At 41.3% G+C, this 25,378-nt stretch overlaps 1 long non-coding RNA gene across 1 annotated transcript; it reads left to right on the plus strand.

Annotated features, from left to right (window-relative positions):
* The first annotated feature begins 740 nt into the window (after positions 1-740).
* LOC123599623 lies at positions 741-25,033 on the plus strand. The gene is made up of 3 exons (XR_006713240.1): positions 741-843; positions 12,782-13,018; positions 24,642-25,033. It is a non-coding gene; the product is annotated as an uncharacterized LOC123599623 (long non-coding RNA).
* The last annotated feature ends 345 nt before the right edge of the window (positions 25,034-25,378 follow it).

Raw genomic sequence — 25,378 nt, forward strand, 5'->3', positions numbered from 1 at the left:
AATACTTTTCGGGCAAAGGGAAGTTCTCAACAAATAATCACCAAGCTGTCTGTCTTTTATGGTTGCTAAGCAACTGTTAGTTATTTCCTTCCATGCCGAACATGGAAGCCATATTCATGAAAGAAATGCACTGTTTTGTCTGGAAAGTTTTGCCACCTGTTCCCCCCTCAGCTTAAACTATAAATGCTAAGGGTCCTGGGGTCTAACAGTCTAGTTGTTGGCTTTGCTGCAGAAGTTTTGTTCCTCATTTCCTAATGAAATATGTGATGAGTTCAAATGGGATTAAAAATCTCTTGGGGGACCTGGGGGGCTCAGTTGCGTAAGCCTCCAACTTCGGCTCAGGTCATGATCTCGTGGTTCATGAGTTCGAGCCCCATGTCTCAGGGCTCTGAGGAGCCTGCCTCAGATTCTGTGTATCCCTTTCTCTCTGCCCCTCCCCCACTCATACTCTGTCTCTCTCTCTCTCTCTCTCTCTCTCTCTCTCAAAAATAAGTAAAACATTAAAAAAAATTTTTTAAGTGTCCAGTGAGTTTTCAAGGGTAAATTCTTTACTTGTCAAAATGAATCAGGAATAACTACTCCCATTTGGTTTTGTTTGGTTTGTTTCAACTGTTAATGGAAAGAAAATCTTTCAGAAAGGCATATTAGTCATCAAGACACTCTACTCCCACTTTATTAGATACATACCTCGTTTCTTGAGTATGATGGTGACATCACAGAGAGCGGAAGTTTGCCTTTCCAAGTGCTGGCTACCAGCCAGATGGGGCCACGCACAAGTTCACAGGCTCTGCACCTAGGAGGTAGTGCACTGAAGGATTGAAGGAGGAGGACACGATCAAGTAGGTAGGTCAAACTTTTTGCATATTTAGGGAGCTCTAAAGTCAGAGCTCACAGGCTTGCAGCCCCTAAGTCTCACTTCCATGTTCCCAGTGAAGGAAATGGGGTGGAGAGTGACCCTGAGCAGGGCAGAGCTACTCTGCTATTCCCCTCAGATGTGGGCATGCAGACAGCTGCCCAAGGAGCAGAGCCTAGGCATGCTTGGAGATGCCAGCTGCTGTGGGTCATGATCTCCACGAGGGAGGTGATATCGTCCAAAGGATATGTAAATATACAACAGTCCCATTGCAAAGCCATGGGGTCTCAAGGGACCCTGAGGCAAGGAGCATGAAGAACTGGGGAAGGTCCAAAGCCAGTCTCAGGAAACAGCTCAGATCAGAATAACTGTGGAGACAGAAAATACAGGGAGAACAGAGGGTGCCTTTCAAGTACATCTTGTTTTGTAATTTCGAAGTTACTGGGTTTCAAAACAGCTGCTTATGTCTTATTAGCTAAGCAGACACCTCATTTTGTAAATGCTGGAGTGACTTAATTAAGCCAATGGATTTTAATGTTTGATGATGGAAGAGGCTGAAGTTACAGGCATCGATTGTAGGGAAAATGAAAAGCTATAGTCAGGGATCTGGGAAGTAATTACCAGTCCTGTCCAGGATATTCCCTGAAATCAATGGGTGGAAGCGTGGTGTTCGTGAGATGTATTCAATTCTGTTAACAGGGAAACTCTCCCTCATCATAAATGCAGACCTGAGTCCCTAGCATGAAATAATAACTAAAGCTTTGCCCAAGAGCTGCCATGACTGCAGAGGTCACGCAATCCCGGGAAACTCCCACAGTGATCCTAAATTTTAGGATACTGATAAGATAATCCCTACAGGTTTTTTTTTTAACGTTTATTCATTTTTGAGAAAGAGAGAGCATAAGCGGGGGAGGGGCAGAGAGAGAGAGAGAGAGAGAGAGAGAGAATCCCAAACAGGCCCTGCACTGTCAGTGCAGAGCCCGACGTGAGGCTCAAACTCACAAACCATGAGATCATGACCTGAGCTGAAGTCAGACACTCAGCCAACTGAACCACCCAGGCGCCCCTCCCCACAGTTTTTAAAGCAGCCTCCCATACGATTGCAGAAGTATTCGGACACAGGACATCATCAGACTCATGACATAGTACTGTTTATTGACAATACTTTATTTTGTAATTTTTTAAAATATTTATTTATTTATTTTAGAGGGGGGAGAAGGGCAGAGAGAGAGGGAGAGAGAAAGAATCCCAAGCAGACTCTGTGCTGTCAGCCCAGAGCCCAATGTGGGGCTTGAACTCATAAACCGCAATACCATGACCTGAGCTGAGATCAAGAGTGAGCCAAGTGAGCCACCCAGGTGCCCTGACAATACTTTAAATCCCGAGGTTGGGGCACCTGGGTGGTTCAGTCAGTTAAGTGTCTGACTTTGGCTCAGGTCATGATCTCATGGTTTGTGAGTTCAAGCCCTGCGTTGGGCTCTGTGCTGATAGCTCAGAGCCTGGAGCCTGCTTTGGATTCTGTGTCTCCCTCTCCCTCTCTCTGCCCCTCCCCCACTCACGCTCTGTCTGTCTCTGTCTGTCAAAAATAAATAAACATTAAGAGAAATTTTTAAAAATCCCAAGATGCATGGGCATCCATCCCCTGGGCATAGTCCCTCAGTAAGACTCAGTGATGAGATTCTCTTCTGGAGGCAAAGAGAAATTCAGGGTCAGCTGATCTGCTCAGTCTTCGGTTCCCTATTTACATGGTAACACTTGGAATAGGAAACAGAGACAAAGCGGCCATGCTGGGCCACTGGTGCTCCTCCTTCTCCTCGTGGTTCCCTCTTTGCTATGCCCTGGTTCCGGTGGGCAGGAGGAGGTAGCTGGCCCGCTGGCTCCTCTGGGTTTCCATTCAAGCATGCTCCCTTAACCTGGAGATCACAATCCATTTGGAAATTCAAAGTAGTGCAGAAACCTTCCTTAAACCTCTCTGCTTTTCTTTCACTGGGACACAAATGACCACCTGTTGTCAAGCTTGGCTGGTGCTTTGCTCTGTCTTCTTCATATTATCCCTTCTGGCTTTCCTCTCTTATTTTAATCTCCAGTCCTCTCTCTCTTATCCTGTTGGTCGGTCAGCTTTTCCCTTCTTTCGTCTGGATGAATCTACTTTGTGTCTGGATGCAGATGTTGTAGAATGTGTATTTTAAGGCGCCCCCCCCCCCTTTATAAACCAGATCCTAGAAAAGTCAATTATCTATTTATATTTGGTTCTCTGTTTATAGCCAGGACCAATATGCTGCCTCATAATTGTTTTTGAGAAAATGATATATTAGTAGCTTGGTGGTATGTTTTTCCATTCCGTCAATTCAATCTTCTGATGAAGGTTTGGATTTATTTTTCCTGACCTGTTATCTACAGATTTAATTACAAGTGAATCCTGTATCATTTTCTGCGGCCTTTTGCTGGGGGGGAGGAGTCACTTGCCATGTGCAGCAGTAAAACCACAGGGGAATTTTTTCTCTGTTTTGAACAGCAGCAAGGTTAGGAAAGGAAGCCACATACGTCCCCCGTCTCTAGCAAAAGGGAGAGGGAAATTTTGCCAGACCAAGCTTTAACTCAACAGGGGTACAAGTACTTGTTCATTAGAAAGAGGGTTTTTCGGGAGTGTTTTAAAAGTGATTTTCTCCCTCATATAAAGTAAGGGAATGTATCATGCACGCGGGAGCCTGGCATCTTTTTTCTTGGGATTAAAAAGTTTTTTTTAATGTTTATTTTTGAGAGAGAGAAAAACAGAGCATGAACAGGGGAGGGGCAGAGAGAGAGGGAGACCACAGAATCTGAAGCAGGCTCTAGGCTCTGAGCTGTCAGCACAGAGCACGACGCGGGGCTCAAACTTGCGGACCGTGAGATCATGACCTGAGCCGAAGTCGGACACTTAACCGACTGAGCCACCCAGGCGCGGGCAAGAAGTTTCCTTAACAGGAATTTCACATCTGTTGCTCCATCTATTCTGGACTTGTATTTTCATTATACTTCCTGCAGGGAATTTTATCCCAGTGTAGTATATTTTAGGCTTGGAATTCTTTTACTGATCATTCTACCACATGTCTGTGCAAGAAAATATTTATATAAATTGAAAGTAAATTGTTCTTCCTAAATTTGACTTTACTATGATATTCTTTGTGAATGATTTCTGGGGGAAAAAAGTTTCTTTCAGATTGATTTAACCACAAATTTGATTATTTCTGCATAATTAATCAAAATAAAATAAATAAAAATATTGATGTGTGACTTGTAAACACAAAAGATAACATTTTTGAGGACACTTTTCTCTTAATAAAACCAATAGGACTTGTTGTCCAGTCCGTGTATGAATATCAATAAATATTACTTATTGCTGGAATAAAAATAGGATTGAACATCACTTTTATTTATATTTTTCTTTTCTAGATACGAGCACCAAAGCCCTGTTCCCATACCCATATCCCATAAGTATATAGAAGGAGCTGTGTTATGTGTATAGCAATGAATTTTTGAATTCCTTCCAAATTGTGCATCCAAATCACATAGGTATAGGTCATCAAAAATTAATCTTAATGTATAAATTATAAGTATATAATATATAAAGTTTTAATGTACCAGCTGATAACTTGATTAGGTGCCGCTTCAATTTTGTTGAAATTGAGGAATGGAAAACTATCTGATTTCCTTCCAGGTGGATTTATTACCTGCTCACTAGACCTATCCTCCCTCCCAATTTCAGGAATGCATATCAAAAAAAACTTTATCAAGACTTACCAATGATTGTTAATTGTACCCATGATTCTTTACTTTTTGGGACCTTGTTGAATGTATCCCCAGAAAGGGTTGGAAAGCAGAAATATTATTGATTTAAGAACACTTTTGTCGGTTTAATACTTTTAAAAGTGCCCAGAGGCAGTAAGGCTCTGGGATCTGTCTGCAGTCTTCCGTACAGTGTCCTCCTGGCCTTGATCTCTAGGGATTCCCTCTCAGGGAGGACAGAATTGTGGGGCATGGAAGAGGTCATGTCCGGGGCGCCTGGTTGGCTCAGTCAGTGGAGCATCTGACCAGCTCAGGTCATGATCTCACGGTTCGTGAGTTCGAGCCCGCATCAGGCTCTGTGCTGACAGCTCAGAGCCTGGAGCCTGCTTCAGATTCTGTGGTCTCCCTCTCTCTCTGCCCCTCCCCCATTCATGTTCTGTCTTTCTTTCTCTCAAAAATAAATAAACAACAACAAAAAAGAAGAGGTCATGTCCTTGGGCATCCTGGACCTTTTTATTTTATTTATTATTATTTGGGGGGGTAGGGGCAGAAGGAGAGGAAGAGAGAGAATCTTAAGCAGGGTCTATGTCCAGCACAGAGCCTGATGTGGGACTTGATCCCATAATGGTGAGATCATGACCTGGGCTGAAATCAAGAGTTGGATGCTTAACTAACTGAGCCTATCAGGTGCCCCTCCTAGAGTTTTTTAAACCCTGAAGTGATGCACCCTAGTAGAATTGGGGGTGAGAGATACTCTTTCCAATTGTAAAGGGTAAAGGGTGACTGGGAAGGAGGAAGAGGGTCGAAAGGAGAGAATCAGCATGATGTCTCCAATCGAGACACATTCTTAGCTGCTCCATTTTTTAAAATTGAGATATAATTAATATAGAACATTTTATTTATTAAAAAAATTTTTTTAAGTTTATTTGGAGGGGGGAGGGACAGAGAGAGGGAGAGAGAGAGAGAGAGAGAGAATCCCAAACAGGTTCTGCACTGTCAGCATGGAGCCCACCTCAGGGCTTGAACTCACAAACTGTGAGATCATGACCTCAACCAAAACCAAGAGTTGGATGCTTAACCGACTGAGCTACCCAGGTGCCTTAGAACATTTTATTAGTTGCTGGTGTACAACATGAGGATTCAGTATTTGTATATATTGCAAGTCAGCTGATCCATTTATGAAACAAGAGGTAAGAATTGAGTCTGGATGGATTTCCCTGAAAACCCACCATGCTGGTCGCTCGTTTTTCCCTTGGAAAAACTTAATAGCCCTCAAAATGTACGTGTTTTCAAGTTTGCAGGCCACTGCTGTAGGGCAAGCCACCAATATCCTTAATATCCTTATTTGTTATATGTTTTCCTCAAGGTAAATACGTAATTATCATTCATAGAAAGTTTTGTGACTTTTGGCGCACTTTCCTTGGGGACGATGAATAACGCTTACAGAATTCACCTTCACTTGTCTTATGAGAAGGAAAAATGGTCATATTCCTGGCACCAGAGGAATTTCCGCTTCTGTGGAATTTACCCGGAAAATGCCTCCATAATATCTAAAGCTGGCCCCTGGATAAATGACCACAGTAACAGACATGAAATCTCCAAACCCTCCTTTCCAACAGTTCGCCCGACCCTCAGTTCCATTAGTGCTGATGATCCTGCCTAGGGAATGATAACAAAGTACAGTGCCTGAGCCAGACCTTGGCAGTAGCCTGCCTGAGCTCCTCATTGCACACGAAGTTTCTCCCTTGGCAATTACCGTTTGCTGGTCGACATTTCAGGAGACATAAAATCCCAGCAACCCTGAGCGACTCTTAATGTCTCCAGACAATCTGGGAGCCAAGCTTATTTTGACACACTCCTGACTCTGTGATTGCCCAAACCTGTTCATTTTGGGTTAGAGCCACAGACCCTTTTTGAGTGAACATTTGAAAAGAGGAAAGCAGAACTGCTTTATTGTAACTATGGAAATGGGCCTGGAGTCCTGCCCATGTGTCTATCCCTACGTTCTGGACAACTAGGTTTATAAAGCAGTGTCTCAGGTGGCTTCTCATGGGCCAGTCTTACTTGCCTCCAACACCTTTGTCACAGAGCAAGCATGGTTGTTATTATATGGGTGTTTATTGAAATCACCTGCAAGCTTTAAAAGATACTGATGCTTGAGACTTGTTCCCCCACTGCCAAAAGCTTCTGTTGTTTTTTTTTAAATGTTTATGTACTTTTGAGACAGAGAGAGAGAGAGAGAGAGAGAGAACATGAGTGGGGGAGGTGCAGAGAGAGAGGGGGACAGAGGATCTGAAGTGGGTTCTGTGCTGACAGCAGATCATGTGATCTTATGTGAGATCATGACCTGAGCCGAAGTCAGATGCTCAACAGACTGAGCCACCCAGGTGCCCTGGGCTTCTGTTTAAGAGCTCTTGGATCTCCTGGCCTAAGTGATTATATAATGTGCAGCCAAAGTTGAAAATCATTGCACCAAAGAGTTTTTTTTTTAATGTAAATTTGATTATGTCACACTCACTCTTGATATCTTAGTTTTTTTTTTTTTTAATGTTTATTTTATTTTGAGAGAGAAAGTGGGAGAGATTGGATTCTAACTGGGCTCCGAGCTGTCAGTGCAGAGCCCGACTCGGGGCTCGATCTCATAGTGAGATCATGACCTGAACTGAAATCGAGAGTCAGTCGCTTAACTGACAGAGCCACCCAGGCACCCCACTCTTAGTATCTTAAAGCTTCTTGGTGGTTCTCAAAGTGTGGTCCCCAGCCCCACAGCTTCAGCATTGCCCGCAACCTGTTAGAATTACAAATGACTGGACTTAACCCCAGACCCCTTAAATCAGAAACTGTGGGAGTGGGATTCAGCAATCTAGTTGAACAAGCCCTCCAGGTGGTTCTGAGTCATGCTGAAGTTTGAGAACAACTGGCCCACAAAATAAAGTCCAAGCTGGAGAGCCTGGCATGCGAGAATGTTACCAGGCCCCCAGATGAGTCCCACCAACAGAGTACTTACTCTGTGGTCTGTTTTCTGTCAATACACGTTTATGTTTATAAACATATCTTTATAAACATATTTGTTTTTGTTTATAAACAAATCTTTATAACATAAAGATATTTAAAAATAAGATCCTTTCATGTAATCATGGTTTAATATATCCAACCTTCTTGTGATTTTCAAACGTTATTGAGTAAAAGCAACTCTGACAAACTTGTACATGCGAATGCCTACAGCCATCCCCAGAGACTGATTCAGTAACTCTGGGTAGGACTCAGACAGCAGTTTTACTTTTTATCTATTTATTTATTTATATTATTATTTATTTTTATTTTTTCATTTATACGCAAGTTGGTTAGCATATACTGCAATAATGATTTCAGGAGTAGATTCCAGTGATTCATCCCCTACGTATAACACCCAGTGCTCATCCCAACAAGTGTCTTCCTTAATGCCCCTGACCCATTTAGCCCATCCCCCCCTCCCACAACCCCTCCAGTTTGTTCTCTGTAACTAAGAGTCTCTTATATTTTGTCCCTCTCTCTGTTTCTATATTATTTTTGCTTCCCTTCTCATATGTTCATCTGTTTTGTGTCTTAAATTCCACATGTAAGTGAAGTCATATGATATTTGTCTTTCTCTAATTTCGCTTAGCATAATACCCTCCAGTTCTAACCACGTAGCTGTAAATGGCAAGATTTCTTCTTTATCCATTCATTCATCGATGGACGTTTGGGCTCTTTCCATACTTTGGCTATTGTCGATAGTGCTGCTAGAAATACTGGGGTGCATGTGTCCCTTTGAAACAGCACACCTGTATCCCTTGGGTAAATACCTAGTAGTGCAATTGCTGGGTCATAGGGTAGTTCAGACAGGCAGTTTTAAAAGCACCACACCTCAGGTGGTACCTGGCTGACTCAGGCGGGGGGAGCATGCAGCTCTTCATCTCAGGGTTGTGGGTTCGAGTCCCACATTGGGTGTAGAAATTCCTTAAAAATAAAGTCTTTAAAAATAAATACATGAAAGCACCACAGCTTGGTTCTGATTGTAGAGAAAGCCACCACTCTGAGGGTCACACCAAAGGAAGCACAGCAACTTTAGCTGTGCTCTCCTGATGACCATGTGGGTGAGCCTGTGAGATAGTTTAAGAGAGGGCATCTGGGTATCTCAGCCTCTCCCTACATGAGGGAAAAACTAAGCCCAAGAAGACATACCTTTCAGCATGATAGCAATTTGTGAAAATAACTGGTCACTCAAGCCTATTGCCTGGGCTTTTTTGTAATTTGCATTTTTGAAAACAACAACGTCAACAATAACAACAACAGGAGAGAACGTAGGTGACGACATTAAATGTCAAGTGAGTAAGGCATACTTTAAAAACTTAAGAAGAGAAAGAAAGGTCTTTCTGTTTAAGCTATGTGAGAGTCAGGCTTAAGTTACTGGAGGTGGTTCCTAAAGTCGCAACTGATTTATTTTGGAAACCGAACGAGTGTGAGGTAAGAGTCAACGCTCTTTATTTTAATTTAATTTTTTTTGGCACGTCCAGTTGTTACAGCATACTTTGCGGAATTACCTTTGCATCTTGGTCGAAATAGGTTGCGTGTGTATATGCAGGTCTATTTCTGAGCTCTGTTCTGCTGATCTCTGTGTTGGATCTTCCCCTGATGCCAAACTGTCTCGACCAAGGTAGCTTTTTCATAACTCAATTAGTGTAAGTCCTCCAACTTTATGTTGAAAAAAATTAGTCTGGCTATTCAAAGTTCTTTAGATTTTCATATACATTTTAGAATCAACTTGTTGATATCTCTAAAAGAAGCCTCCTGGCACATTGAGGTGCTGAATCTTCAGATCACCTTGTGGAGAATTGACAACATTGAATCTTTCCATTTATGGGCATAACTCTCCATTTATTTAGTTTAATTTAACTTAATTAATTTAATTTAACTTAATTAAAAAAATTTAACTTAATGAATTTAATTTAACTTAATTAAAAAAAATTTTTTTTTAAGAGAGAGAACACATGTGCTCACTTGAAGAGGAGGGGCAGAGGGAGAGAGAGAATCTTTTTTTTTTTAATGTTTATTTATTTATTTTTTTAGAGAGAGAGTGCACACATGCAAGAGGGCACATGGAGGGTGGGGGGTGCAGAATATCCCAAGCAGGCTCCACACCGTCAGCACAGAGCCAGAAGCAGGCCTCGATCTCATGAACCGTAAGATCATGACCTGAGGTGAAGTCAAGTACTTAACCTACTGAGCCACCCAGGAGCCCCTATTTATGTCTTTTAGAATTTCTTACCAAGATCTTTGATTTTCAGGGTCCAGCTCTTACATAGAGTTGGTTACATCGGTCCCAAATATTTCTTGTTTTTTGATGTTGGTTATATTGTTAATGGTTTTTTAAAATCTGTTTTAATTCAAATTTTGCTAATCTATGTATAATTGATTTTCATGTATTCACCTAGTATCCAGCGAACTTGCAAACTTGTATAATAGATCTAAAAAGTTTTTGTAGACGTGTTAGGATTTTTGTTTATTTTTTATTTTTTAATGAAAATTGATTTTATTTTTATTTTAATTTTTATTTTTTATATTAAATATAATTTATTGTCCAATTGGTTTCCATACAACACCCAGTGCTCATCCCAACAGGTGCCCTCCTCAATGCCCATCACCCACTTTCCCCTCTTCTGTTTTTTATTTTTATTAAAAAAAATTTTTTTTTAATGTTTATTATTGAGGGACAGAGAGAGCGCAAGCCGGGGAGGGGCAGAGAGAGAGAGGGAGACACAGAATCTGAAGCAGGCTCCAGGCTTTGAGCTGTCAGTGCGGAGTCTGATGTGGGACTCAAACCCACAAACTGTGAGATCATGACCTGAGTCGAAGTCAGATGCTTAACTGACTGAGCCACCCAGGCACCCCGACGTGTTAGGATTTTCTATGCAGATATCATGCTGTCTGGGAATAAAGACAGTTTTACTTCTTTCTTTCCAATCTCTATGTCTTTTTTTTTTTTTTTTTTTTTTTGCTTGCTTTATTAAGGTGACTAGAAATTCTAATAGAATGTTAAGTAGAAATGGTGAAGGGCGTCTGGGTGGCTTAGTCGGCTGAATGCCTGACTATTTTGCTTAAGGTCATGATCTCATGTTTTGTGAGATTGAGCCCACATTGGGCTTAGCACCAAGCATAGAGCTGGCTTAAGATTCTCTCTCTCCTCCCTCTGCCCTTCCCCGCACTCATGCTCTCTGTCTCTCTCAAAAAAAAAAAAAAAAAAAAAAAAAAGTGGTGAGAGTGGGCATTGGCTTCTTCCTGCTCTTAGGGGGAGAGCATTTTTTCACCATTAAGTACAATATTAGTTATACTTTTTTTTAAGGTAGTCTTTATCAGATTAGGGTAGTTCCCTTCTATTCCTGGTTTACTGAGAGCTGTTTACCACTAGTGACTATTGAATTTTGTCAGATGCTTTTTCTGTACGTGTTGAGATGATCCTCTGGTTTTTCGGCATACGTATGTACTGTTGGTATATTGATGGTGTTGATGTTCTAGCAGCTATGCTTTGGTAAGAGAAATCACCTAACTTGAGAGGAAATTTAAAAAATGGAACTACCACTGACAATCAAGAAACCTCTTCTTGTCATAGATTATTTCCCCCTGCTGTGCTTCATGACTTTAAACAATTGCAATGGATTAAAAAAAAAAAAGTTGGTTTTTCCTTTCATCTATGCTAATGATTTCCATTAGGAATCAATGATATTGGATTATCCAAATTTAGTACTGGCATTTTTGCAAGGGAGAATAATGAAATGTTGTCTTCTGCCAGAGAGGAAAGGGAATTAATGTTGATTAAGAATTCATTATTCTTATATAAGCTCTTTGCATGTAGTTTATCATGTAAAACTGTCCTTACAAATACCTAGTAGCTGAGAATCATCTTCATTTTTCAGATGAAACGACTCAGAGAAATTTACTCATACAATGAATCAGATTAATGCATTTTTAGTTTTAAAAACAATAATAAGGACACCTGGGTGACTCAGTTGTTTAAACCTCCGACTGAATTCAGCTCAGGTCATGATCTCATGGTTCATGAGTTCGAGCCCCACATCAGGCTCTGTGCTGACAGCTCAGAGCCTGGAGCCTTCTTTGGATTCTGGGTCTCCCTCTCTCTCTGCCCCTCCCCTGCTTGTACTCTGCCTCTCTCTCTCTCTCTCTCTCAAAAATAAATTTTAAAAAATTAAAAAAAATTAAAAAAACAACAAAAAACCCAACAATAAAACATTACAGAAAATTTGGAAAAAAAGAAGTAGTAAATCACTCACCATCTCCATGCCCTTATGCAATAAGTATTTTTGGGAACAGATGTTGATTTTTTTGGTCTAAATATCAATATGAAGAGCCACTGTGTTAAATGCTTATATATATTCTTCTAATATTTACCATTTACCACGTGTGTATGAGGGAGAAATGTAGGTAAAACACCTGGTACTATATCCAGCACTTAATATGAACCAATAAGTGATGGTTATTTAAAAAAAATTAATTCTATTTGGTTATTTTTTTCAAAATTTTTAATGTTTATTTATTTTTGAGACAGAGACAGAGCAGGAGTGGTGAGGGGCAGAGAGAGGGGGAGACACAGAATCTGAAGCAGGCTCCAGGCTCTGAGCCGTCAGCACAGAGCCGATGTGGGGTTTGAACTCACGGACCATGAAATCATGACCTGAGCTGAAGTCTGATGCTTAACCGACTGAGTCACCCAGGTGCCCCAAATGAGGGTTATTTTTATTATCGTTGCCATTTTGTGTCTTGACCACAGCATGGTCTCCCCAAGGGTACAGATAGTGTTCTCAATAGTAGTCATTCATAGTGCCCAACATGAGATGTGGCTTTTAAGCAATACTGTGGGATCAGTGGCTGGTTGATGAACTCACCAACCGGGACCTTAGTTTGGCAGAACAGGAACACAGTCTGTCCAGCCTGCTCATGAAAGAGAAGGAGGAGTAAGAAAGACTGAAATCTTCTGGTGATGGCAATAAACAAAAGCACATAATATTGCCTGTTACTCAGAATCTTCAATTCAGGACAAAGGAAATGCTCAGTTGGTCACTCAGAGCATGGTGCTTGTGGCTTCATGATCCTAACTCACCCTCAGCCCTTTGGTTCCTCCACCTGCAGGCATACCCATCGTCAGCTTCAAAGTCACGTTCTCAGTCCTGACCCACCAGTGAGCGTCGTGTTAACTCCAAGGAGGAGGAAGAACATTGAATGGTGGGAAAACAGGTGGAAGGCTCTCTGCTGGCCTGTGCTGGAATCCTGGTTCTGTGTTTCGGGAAAAGTTTAGGATGCTTTTAGTGGCTAGTTGAAATAAAAATCGGAGCACATGAAAGCTCTCTCAACTCGTCTACCAATAAGGTAATTCCTCAGTTCATGTAACGGGACTTCCCAAAGGGAGTAGGGCTTCAGAGATGGCGGTTGGCTCCTCAAAGATGCAGTTGAGAACTTAGGTCCTGCCGTCCCTCCGTTCTTCCACCCTTGTGTTAATGGCATCCTAGGCCCAGCAGCTTGATGGCCATGGTGTTCCTGGACATAGCATTCACATCCAGCAATGACCAGGAGGGAGGGAGGAAGAGGGAGACTATGTGTCTTTTAATTCCCTCTTATGAATCACAGGAGGCAGGCATCACAGCAGGACTGGACAGAATTGGATGAGTTACCGGTGAAGGAATGTATTATCACAAAGCTGTCAGGTGTACCCTGGATGTGGGGTGGGACCAGCTTCCCAGAAGACCCTTCTATACACAAAATCTTGGCTTTCAGGAGAAAAAGGGGCAGGGATGGATGTTGGGTAGGAAAGTTCTGTGTTTACATTATGTGGTCCCTTTGGAACTGGGTGTCCTGAGGCTGGAGTCACAGCCTGAAGTGATTTGAGTTAGTTTATCACCTGTCAAGTGGGAATATTAATGCACTGCTCCCAGGGTTTTTATGTACGTCAACTGAAATTATACATGTAAAAGAGCCATGGAAAGTGGTGTCATTGTTGTCTTATCTCTTTAACTCACACCGGATATCCTAATGAGTTTAGTAGTTCAGTAATGTTTTTCTGTGTCTTAGTCCTATCTCCAGTCAGATTGTAAACATCCTGAAATTGCTTATCCTTTGGTGATCTATATTTGCTAGAATATTGAGCCCATAGTATGTTCTAAATGTTTAATTGACTGCAGTATTCTCCATTTAAAAAGCATCTTTTACAGACAACAGAAAGAATCCTCATAAAAAAAAAAAAAAAAAACATTTATAGGGTTCCTGTGTGACTCAGTCAGTTAAGGATCCAACTTTAGGCACAGGTTGTGATCTTGCAGTGCGTGGGTTTGAGCCCCACATTGGGCTCCGTGCTGACAGTGCTTTGGATTCTCTCTCTCCTTCTCTCTGCCCCTCTGCTTGCATTCTCTCTCTCCAGAATAAATAACCTTTAAAAAGCCTTTCTTTTGGAGTGTTTCAGTCTTCTTACCTTTTGCAATGTATAGATTCATTTATTAGCACTTTTGCAAATAAGGGAAAAGTACATTCAGTTCCTCCATGATTTTAATGGCTCCATAGAGTTTCCATTAGGGTCAGTGATAAAGTACCAGACAGAAATCAGGATCAACAATGTGAAAAATGATCAGGGTCAGGGCCTGTGTCTAGCCCGGTGCAGGTTTAATTCTGGTAAAATTGTGGTTAGTGATACACACGGTTACTGAGAAACACGATGCATGGAACTGGACGGAAAATGAGCTCACACGGCACTCCAGGAGGCCAGGGGATGTACCGTGGACATAGAGGGTGGAGGTCAGTCTACTCTTGTTTTAATCAGAGACTACATGGGCTTTAGGCCTTATCTCTTAAGCTTCTTGTAGGAGCTGAAAAAGCCATTTCTCCTCCCGGTCTCAAAGTTACTCTCCTCGTTCAGGGTCACCACCCCATTTCACAGTTTATCCAATATTTTCTCAACTTCAGATCTGATAAAATTTCTTAATGATGGAATACAGTCCGTGGTATTGTAATAGCGTTGTATGGTGACAAATGGCGGCTACCCTTGTGGTGAGCACCGTCTAAGTACAGAGAAGTTGAGTCAACGTGTTGTACACCTGAAACTAATGTCATTGTGTGTCAATGATACCTTAATGAAAAAAATTTTTAAGTTATTTTTAGCCTCCCTTTGCACTTATATTTTGCCACTTTGCTACTTAAAGTAGCAGCACCTGCTAGGTTACCAGGCACATGTGATAATAATTGGTATCATAATTAATTGAGAGCTTGTGTTCACTAATGTTCCTACTCATCTTTTTTTTTTTTTCTTTTTTGATGTGTATTTTTGAGAGAGAGAGAGAGAGCGGGAGTAGGGGAGGGGCAGAGAGAGAGGGAGAGAGAGAATCCCAAGAAGGCCCTGCAGTGTTAGCGAAGAGCTGGATGCAGGGCTTGACCCCATGAACCGTGAGATCATGACCTGAGCTGAAATCAAGAGTCCAACACTTAATCGACTGAGCCGCCCAGGTGGCCCTCTCCTCATCTTAAAATGACTTTTAAGTCAACTTTTATTAGTCCGGTTTTATAGATGAGGAAGCTGAGCCTGAGGGGTTTTTGTAACTTGCTCAAACTGATTGGTAGATGAAGGACCTGAATCCAGGTAGGTCCTTTAGGCTTGGAAGCTGCCGCTCTCGTCTGACTATATCTCAAATACGATCTTGCTGAGTCTCTGTGTTCTTGTCGTTAAAGTTGGCCAGTAAGCTTACCAAGATTTTCCATGCCTTGAGGCTCTAAGTTTTATGAATTCTAAGATTAACTCATCAAAATCTTGCAGGGAAGTAACATTCTTGGCATCCCTCCTCCTGATTTAAATACCCTGGATCGAGTGGGTATGTTCAAAAGTAAAAGGGCTTTATTTACATGTGAATATGTACATGAGTATGAATATAGATGTATAGAATATCTTCTTTAGTATTGAATATTTACAGACTTAACCAAGATTTTAGAAGTTGTGAGGTTTGGAAACCTCCCCCTCCCAATATGCCATTAACAGTAGCTTTCCTTGAAAATATAGGAACATTTGGTAATTATTTGGTAATTGAAATTATAAATATTAGATACATTTTCTGTGTGATAGAACAAGTAGGTACTCTCGTTAATAATCATTTTTATTTGGGGTGCCTGAGTGGCTCAGTCAGTTAAGCATCCAACTTAGGCTCAGGTCATGATCTCACGGTTTGTGGGTTCGAGCCCTAAGTCAGGCTCTAGGCTGACAGCTCAGAGCCTGGAGCCTGCTTCAGATTCTGTGTCTCCCTCTCTCTCTGCCCCTCCCCCACTTGCACTCTCTCTCTCTCTCTCTCTCTCTCTCAAATATAAATAAACATTAAAAATAAAAATAATGATCATTTTTATTTATTGGGTTGATGGGCTTTGCTAAGGGCCAGCATTTAAATGCCCTAAGTTAATAAAAACTAATTTATTTTGGGGTGCCTGGGTGGTTCAGTCAGTTAGGAGTCCCACTTTGGCTCAGGTCATGATCTCCTGGTTCCTGAGTTCGAGCCCTGCATCAGGCTCTGTGCTGACAGCTCAGAGCCTGGAGCCTGCTTCAGATTCTGTGTCTCCTTCTCTCTGTCTATGCTCCTCCCCTGCTCACACTCTGTTTCTCTCTCCCTCTCTCTCAAAAATAAATAAACATTTAAAAAATTAAAACAAAACTAATTTATTTCAACAAATCATTATTAAGTGAATCTCAATTTTTCTGGAGTTTATGTAAAATATATTCATGAGCGGTTGGGTTTACTTTGGCAGAGGAAGGCAATGTATCCTGCTAACTAAAAACCTTATCTCTTATTTTGAGAAGTAAATTGGTGAGCAAAACCAGATTTAAGCTGGAATAACTTCGGTAGTCAATGAAAGAGAAAATACAAATCCTGTTTCCAGGGAAAGTGTATTTGGTGATGACTCAGACGAATGCCAGGGCCTGATAAGAGGGCTCCTTTAGGGTTTTAATTGAAATGTGACTACAACAAGGGATTGACAGAAATCACTTCTGATTTCCAGATAAATGCATACATCCAATGTCACCGAAAGCTGATAAGACAGATTTCCAGCAAAGAGATTTAAATAGTACCTCCTGCCCGGCTTATTCTGAAAGAGGAGGACGCCCTTGCAACTTTGTTTATTTGACAACTGAATTTTTAATGGCCGTCCGGGTGTCACTGGCAGTAGAGTAGTATTATTTCCATTTTCTCAGACGTTTTCAAGCACCTTTGTTCTCTGTGGCTATTGAAATGTGAAGTAATAAGAATATCAACAGCTAGCTTACAGGCTTCCATTGTCATTGTTAGAGCAGAACACTGACCTCTAAGGTTGTTGGTTTCCCAATGTGCCAAGAAACGCATCTTTGGAATCGAGGTCCAACACCTGCCTTATCTTACCATGCTGCATGCGCATGCACCTCGGGGCAAATGGTGCCCAGCAGCCGAGCGCATTGGGAAGCATGGGTCTTCCTAGTACTTTGTTCCCCAGGAATGCAGCTTCTGGTACTCGATGCAAACCAGGTAGTATTCTGTCACCTCCCTTCAGTGTGGCCACTGAGACTACTTCATTTGCAACTGCAGGAAGGAATCTCCTGATTCAGTGGAAGGAGCTAATTAACTATAGAGGCATGGGAAGAGGATCCTGTTTGGGGAAGAAAGGATTAACGGCCCCAGAGCCTTTCCCTGCCATTAGAAATTGGGTTGCTCTGGTGCAGCCACTCTGAAAACAGTGTGGAGTTTCAAAAAATTAAAAATAGAACTAACCTACAACCCAGCAGTTGCACTACTAAGAATTTATCCAAAGGATACAGGAGTCCTGATTTGAAGGGGGCACATGCACCCCAGTGTTTATAGCAGTGCTATAGCCAAATTATGGTAAGAGCCCAAATGTCTATCAACTGGTGAATGGATAAAGAAGATATGGTACATATACACAATGGAATACCACTCAGCGACGAAAAAGAATGAAATCTTGCCATTTGCAACAATATGTATGGAACGGGAGGGTATGATGCTAAGTGAAATAAGTCAGTCAGAGAAAGACAGATATACATGATTTCACTCATGTGTAGAATTTGAGAAACTTAACAGATGGCCATAGGGGAATAGAAGAAAAAATATGGAAGGAAAAATATGAGGGAAGCAAACCATAAGAGACTCTTAAATACAGAGAACAATTGAGGGTTGATGGGGGAGGGGGAGATTGGTGACAGGTATTAAGGAGGGCACTTGTTGGGATGAGCACTGAGTGTTGCAGGTAAGTGATGAATCATTGGATTCTACTCCTGAAGCCAAGACTACACTGTATGTTAACTAACTTGAGAATACAAAAAAAGAAAGAGAGAAAGAAAGAAAGAAATTGGGTTCCTCACCCACATCCATGTCCCAGCAGACTCTGAGATGGATACTGGTGTGTGGAAGATTCCTTAGGGAATACTCAACACCTGGGGAAGGGAGGAAAAGGAGAGGAAGCAGGACTGGTCAGAGGAAGTTGGGCTGCAAAGCAGTATCAAGATTCTCCACGGACCTCATCGGAAGTTCTGAAACTAACAGGGTGTTATTCCACATGGCAAAGGGGCATCACCTGTATGTTTCCTGCGTTGACCATCACTAGATTCATGCTATGCCTGGAAGGAGGTGTGGCCAGGGCTAAGGTGCTGTCTTCAGCCAATTTCTGGAGCTGCCCTTGGAGATCTGTCAGCCTCTGCACTTTCCAGATCATCGGATCCTTCGGTCCTGTGGGAAGATCTGTGAGACACATCTCAGCCATCAGTTGTCCACAGCCATTCGTTTTGGACTGAGCCTCAAGGTGGGACCAGAGGGTGGGAAAGATGTACTTTTTCCAGGAGTTTCTACAGGAAGAATCTGGAGACCCTCACATACATATGAATTACTGGTAAGTCCTTTCTATCTTGAGATAAAATAGTGTTAACAAGCACTTTTCTGTATTTCCGGCCTGATTGCATATTGTCCTTCATGACTTGTTTACTTTTTAAGGTCCAACCTTGATACTTGTTTTGTTTTTTGTTTTTAAAATTAAGTAGCCTCCACTCCCAGCGTGGGTCTTGAACTCAAGACCCCAAGATCAAGAGTCGCATGCTCTGCTGACTGTGCCAGCCAGTCACCCCTAAGCTCAATATTTTTTTTAACCAAGCTTCTCGTGTATGAAAATATTGAGGAAATATAGTTTTCTCTTGGTTAGTAACTTGTTACTAACATAGTAACTTGATAGTAGCTTCCAGTAATAGGAGCTTATGCGTCTTCTAGGCCTGGGAGTGTGCCATTTAATGTATTTTCTAGGTAAATCTTTCATTTGGTAGAGTTTGAAAACCATAGGCCTGGAAGAATATGTTCTTTAGATTGTTCGGAAGTATGGATATGATGGTTTTTATACCTCCACTTGACTACACCACGGTACCCAGATATTTGGTTCAACATTATTCTAGATGTTTCTAGATATTTCTGTGAAGCTATATTTACATAAGATTAATGTTTTAGATCCATGGGCTTTGAGTAAAGCAGATTATCCTCCTAATGGGGGTGGACCTAATCTAGTCCTGTGAAGCCTTAACAGAGAAAAGACTGACCTCCTCTTAAAGAGGGAGGTTCTGCCAGCAGACTGCCTTCAGACTCAAACTACAGATCCTCTCTGGGTCTCCGGCCTTCTGGCTTACCCTTGCTGGTTCTGTTAGGTCACAAAGAAAACCTTGATAAATTTTTTAAAACATGGAAACATAGAAATCGTGGGATCTTACTCTCAGATCACAATGCAGTAAAAGTAGGAGTTAACACAAAACAAAAACCTCTCCCATACAGCTAAAAATTTCAAAAAAGAATACGGTTATCATTGTCACATTCCATATAGAAACTCCTAGCAAAGGCCACTTATGAGTTCAGAAGAGAATTTGTAGCTTTACACTCTTCCTAAACAAGGACGAATGGAAATAAATTACGCATTCTACTCAAGACCTTTGAAAAAACATCCCATGGAAAATCAGAAGAAAAGATGTAACAAAGAAAAGGCAAAGCAGGAGTCAAAAAATAAATGGAATCTAAAAACAAACAAAGTAGATAGAAATAGACTCATAAATACAGAGAACAAACTGGTGGCTGCCAGAGGGAAGGGGGTGGAGGGATGGGTGAAATGGGGGGAGGGGATTAAGCAATACACACTTCCAGTCATAGAATAAATAAGTCATGTGGATGAAAAGTACAGCCTAGGGAACACAGTCAATAATAGAGTAATAAAATAGTATGGTGACTGATGGTGAGTACACCTGTGATAAGCCCCGAGTACTGTATAGAGTTGTTGAATCAATATGTTGCACACCTGAAACTAATATAATGTCATATGTCAACTCTATGTCTATAAAAAAAAAATCTCAGGTAAATGACTTTATTTCTCAAGGAACTTGCAAAAAGAGAGCAAACTAAACTCAGGAGTTAGCAGAAGGAAATAATAAAGATTAAAGCAGAAATAAGTGAAAGAATAGGAAGACAAATAGAAAAAGTCAACAGAACTAAGAGGTGGTTATTTTGGGGAAAAGATAAACAAAATTAACAAACCTTTAGCTAAGAAAGAGAGTGAGCTAAAATGAATTCAGAAAGGAAAGAGGAGATATTGCAACTGATGTCACAGAAATTAAAAAGGATCCCAAGAGACTACAGGGAACAATTATACCCCAATAAACTGGATATCCTCTAAGAAATGCGCAAATTGCTAGAAACATCAACCTTCTAAGACTGAATCATGAAGAAATAAAGTCTGAACAGATTCATAATAAATAAGGAAATGGATTCAGTGATCCAGAACATCCCAGAAAAGTCCAAGACCAGATGGCTTCACTTGTGAATTCTTCCAAATATTTTTAGAAGTATTAACATCAGTCCTTCTCAAACTCTTCCAAAAAATTGAAAAGGAGGGAACATCCCAGACTTATTTTACAAGGCCAGCATTATCTGATACCAAAGCCAGACAAAGACATTACAGGAAGAGAAAATTGCAGGCCAATATTCCTAATGAATATAAATGCAAAATACTAGCTAACAAAAATACTAGTCATCGTCCACAGAATACTAGCAAACTAAATTCAACAGTACATTAAAAGGATCATACCCCATGACCAGGTGGGATTTATTCCTGGGATTCAAGGATGGTTCAAATTAGGTAAATCAATAAACACAATATATTACATTGTGATGTAATTACAGTAGAATATTTTCTACTGTACAATGAAGTAGAATTACAGTAGAATGAAGGATAGGGTGCTCCAGTGGCTCAGTTGGTTAAGTATCCAACTCTTGATCTCAGCTCAGGTCTTGATCTCAGGGTCATGAGTTTGAGCCCCATGTTGGGTTCCATGCTGGGACTGGAGCCTATTAAAAAAAAAAATAATAATGAAGGATAAAAATCCATATCTCAATAGATGCGGAAAAAGTATGTGACAAAATTCAACACCTTTTTATGATAAAAACTAAAAAACAAACAAACTCAACAACACTGGGGATAGAAGGAAATTATCTCAAATTATAAAGTGTGTATATGAAAGCCTACAGCATGTACTATGGGGAAAGAGCAGTCTCTTTAATAAATGGTGCTGAGAAAATTGGTCAGCCACATGCAAAAGACTGAATCTGGACTGCTAACTCAAAATGGATTAAAGATTTAAATTGAAGACCTGAGACTATAAAACTTCTGGAAGAAACATAGGGCTGAGTTCCTTGGCATCAGTCTTGGCATTGACTTTTTGGGATTTGACACCAGAAGCAAAGGCAACAGAAGCAAAAACAAGCAAGTGGGACTACATCCAACTAAAAATCGTCTACACAACAAAGAAAACCATCAAAAAATGAAGGCAACCTACTGAATGGGAGAAAATATTTGCAATCTACACACCTGATAAAGGCTTAATATCAAAATATGTAAGGAACACTTACAACTCCATAGCAAAACACCCCTAATAACCTGACTTAAAAATGGGCTAAAGACTTGAATAGATGTTTCTCCAAAGAAGACATACAAATGGCCAGAAGGTATATGAAAAAATGCTCATTGTCATTAACAATTAAGGAAATGCAAATCAAAACCACAATGAGATATCGCCTCACACCTGTCAGTGTGGTTGTTATCAAAAATACAAAAGACAACCTGTGTTGGTAAAGATGTGGGAAATTGGAATACTTCCTTGTACACTGTTGGTGGGAATGCAAATTAGTGTAGATGCTATGGAAAACAGTTCGGAGTTTCCTCAAAGCGTTAAAAATAGAACTATCATATGATCCAACAGTACCTGTTTTGTACTCCGGGGTATTTATGCAAAAGTATTGAAATCAGAATCTTAAAGGGATATTAGCACTCCCATGTTCATTGCATTGAATAGCCAAGAGGTGGAAACAACCTAAATGTTCGGGAACAGATGAATGGATAGAAAAATGTGATAAATATATATTATATTATGCAGATTATAATTATTATATATTATTCAACCTTAAAAAAGAAGGAAATTCTGTAATATGTAGCAGTATGGATGAGCACATTATACTGAGTGAAATAAGGCAGTCACAGAAGGACAAATATTGCATGATTGCAACTTACATGAAATATCTAAAATAGTCCAGCTCATAGAACCAGAGAGTATAATGGTGATTACCAGGAGCTGGAGGAGAAGGAATTTCTAGAAATCTAATATACAATAGTGTGCCATCATTAACAACACAGTACTGAACACTTTGTTATTAAAAATTTGTGAAGAGGGTTGGGGTGCCTGGGTGGCTCAGTCCGTTAAGCATCTGACTTCAGCTCAGGTCGTGATCTCGCGGTTCATGGGTTCAAGCCCCATGTCAGGCTTTGTGCTGACAGCTCAGAGCCTGGAACCTGCTTCAGATTCTGTGTCTCCCTCTCTCTCTGCCCCCTCCCGCTGCTTGCACTCTGTTTCTCAAAAATAAACATTAAAAAAATTGTTAAAAGGTTAGATCTCATGTTAAATGTTGGTACCACAATAAAATAAAAATATAAAAAGAAGGGGATGCACCTGGGTCGCTCAGTTGGTTAAGCATCTGACTCTTGATTTTGGCTCAGGTCATGATCCCAGGATTGTAGGATCGATCCTTGTGTTAGGCTCCACGCTGAGCTTGGGGTCTGTTTAATATTCTCTCTTTCTCTCTCTCTCTCTGTCCCCCCTCGCTCCCCCTCTCTCTCTTGCTCCCTTTGTTCCTTTCCCCCCATCATGCTCTCTCTCTCAAAAAAAAAAAAAAAAACTTAAAATAAAAAGTAAAAAAGGTAAAAGAAATGCCTCTGGAACCAGAAGAAGAGAGTCATTTAGAAAAAGCCTTCTTTGTGGGGCGCCTGGGTGGTTCAGTTGGTTGGGCGTCCGGCTTCGGCTCAGGCCATCGTCTTATGGTTCTTGAGTTTGAGCCCTGCATTGGGCTCTGTGCTCATAGCTCAGAGCCTGGAGCCTGCTTCTGATTCTGTGTCTACTTCTCTCTCTGCCCCTCCCCCGCTCGTGCACACACACTCTCTCTCTCTCTCTCTCTCTCTCAAAACCAAAAAGAAACCTTACAAAAATTAAAAAACAAAAAAAGAAAAAGCCATATTGTGAGGAGTTGTAACTTTTAGTTCTACCCTACAAGGAGGAAGAAGGAAGATACCTATTCCAGTGTGACTTTCCTCCCTGAATATCACCTCTTGCTGGGACCCTCTATTTGCTAAGTCCAACCAGTAACAAAGAACCCAGGCTACAGGTACCCAACTCTCTGCTCCAAGAGGTAGGCTCTCTACCTCTTGGAGCAGAGAGTTGGGTGGAGAAGGTTGAAGAGGGGACTTAAAATGGCAAATGGAAGATACACAGCCCAAGTAGGGCCTCTCAGTAAGGTAGGCTTGTTTGGATAGTCTTTACATCTTTGTCACCCCAGGCAGCTTATTGTAGGAAGGTGCTCACACAGATGGATTGAAATCAAAGACCAGCCTTCTGGCTGGGGTGGTATCCTCTCTAGGGTTTCTTTTGGGGGGCTGGCCTAGTTGAACTGAATCTGACTCCACTCATCCGGTGAAGGACGCTGGGTCAGCCGGTTATATGAGGCCAAGGGGGATGAGATGAAGTCAATCTTGTCGAAGAAAAAAGACTGTTAGTTAACACGGTGGTTATGTAAACATCCTTTGTTCAAATGGAGTTCCACCTTGAGTTCCAGGTCTTCACATGTGAAGGTGGAGCTGCTTGGGATGAAGAGGAAAGGAAGTATGGAGGCCTCCAGGAATTTGGGGCTGGAGTTTTGAGGACAGTTTTAAAACAGTGGGTCCATTAATTAATTAATTAATTAACTAAGAGAACATGTATGCATGAGCAGAGGAGAGGCAGAGAGTGAGGGAGACAGAGAATCCCAAGTAGGCTCCACACTGTCAGCACAGAGCCCGACATGGGGCTCGATCTCACGAACTGTGAGATCATGACCTGAGGTGAAACCAAGAGTCGGATGCTTAAGTGCCTGAGCCACCCAGGTGCCCTAAGTGGGTCCTTTTAAAGGCTCTCCCCATGCACACAGGAAAACCAAGAACCAGTGAGTAGAAGTCTAGTGCTCAAGGTCAAACAAGGAGCTAGTAGCTACAACATGTCCAAAGCCAGGTCTCCTCACTCCCAGTCTCATGGTCTTCCCATCTTTCCTTGCTGCTGTGTCATAGCCTGGACTGTTTTTACTTTTAATTGCACATGTTCTCTATGCATAGGCTGCCTGCAGGATATATTTACTCCTTGTGCTGCTAAAGGAGGAGAACTGCCTATGTTCTTTGCTCATAGATGTCAAGGGGAATGGATCCCCTACTTCCTCGAGGTTGTGTATGGTTAATATGGGCACGGCAGCCTTTGACATGGTGTCCTTACAGGGTGATGTTGGCTTGTAATTGCCACATTTTTCGTCATAGTAATTCTCTTAATTATATTTTCTGGGGCTTGACTCACTGTGACATTAGCTGTCCATTTGTCATCTTAATTTTGCAGGTTTTTTTAGAGAGATGCTACTGTGAGATCCTGGTGCTTCTCCAGAGGGCTCGACAGAGTTCCCGGAGGCAGGTGCACAGTCAGGCCTCTGTGTACCTGAAGATTTGGTGGGTGGCCTCCCAGAGGAAGTGGAACTGCTCCCCTGTATCTTCACACTTTGAAATACTACTTTTTAAGAACGAAATGGCTAGTCTTCCCCAACTTAAGATGAACCAAAATAGTGCTTTTAGAGCAACAATTTATTGAAACCAAATCCTGGGGTACCATATTAATTTGTACTATTTTCAAGCCAAAAGAAAGTATTGGTATTTATTTCTATTATTTATTATTTTATTATTAACATGATCGATGAGACTTTTGTATTAAGCTAATATCTTAATAAATGAAAGAATAAAAAACCATAGTTTCATTCATAGTCTTTTATATTTCTGTCTGTAGTTGAAAAGGAAAGTTGATAATTTTTCCCCCTCACTCAGGAAATCCGTCTTAGCATTTTTTTTTTTTTTTTTTTTTTCCTGAGAGAGACAGAGTATAAGCAGGGGAGGGGGCAGAGAGAGAGGGAGACACAGAATCTGAAGCAGGCTCCAGGCTCCCAGCTGTCAGCACAGAGCCCGGTGCGGGGCTTGAACTCATGAACCATGAGATCATGACCTGAGCCAAAGTCAGATGCTTAACCAACAGAGCCACCCTGGCACCTCTCTCTTAGCATTGTTAATCTAGACATGTCTTCGTGCAAA

The sequence above is a fragment of the Leopardus geoffroyi genome, chromosome A1 (assembly GCF_018350155.1).
Source record: "Leopardus geoffroyi isolate Oge1 chromosome A1, O.geoffroyi_Oge1_pat1.0, whole genome shotgun sequence".
In the NCBI taxonomy this organism is placed as follows: domain Eukaryota; kingdom Metazoa; phylum Chordata; class Mammalia; order Carnivora; family Felidae; genus Leopardus; species Leopardus geoffroyi.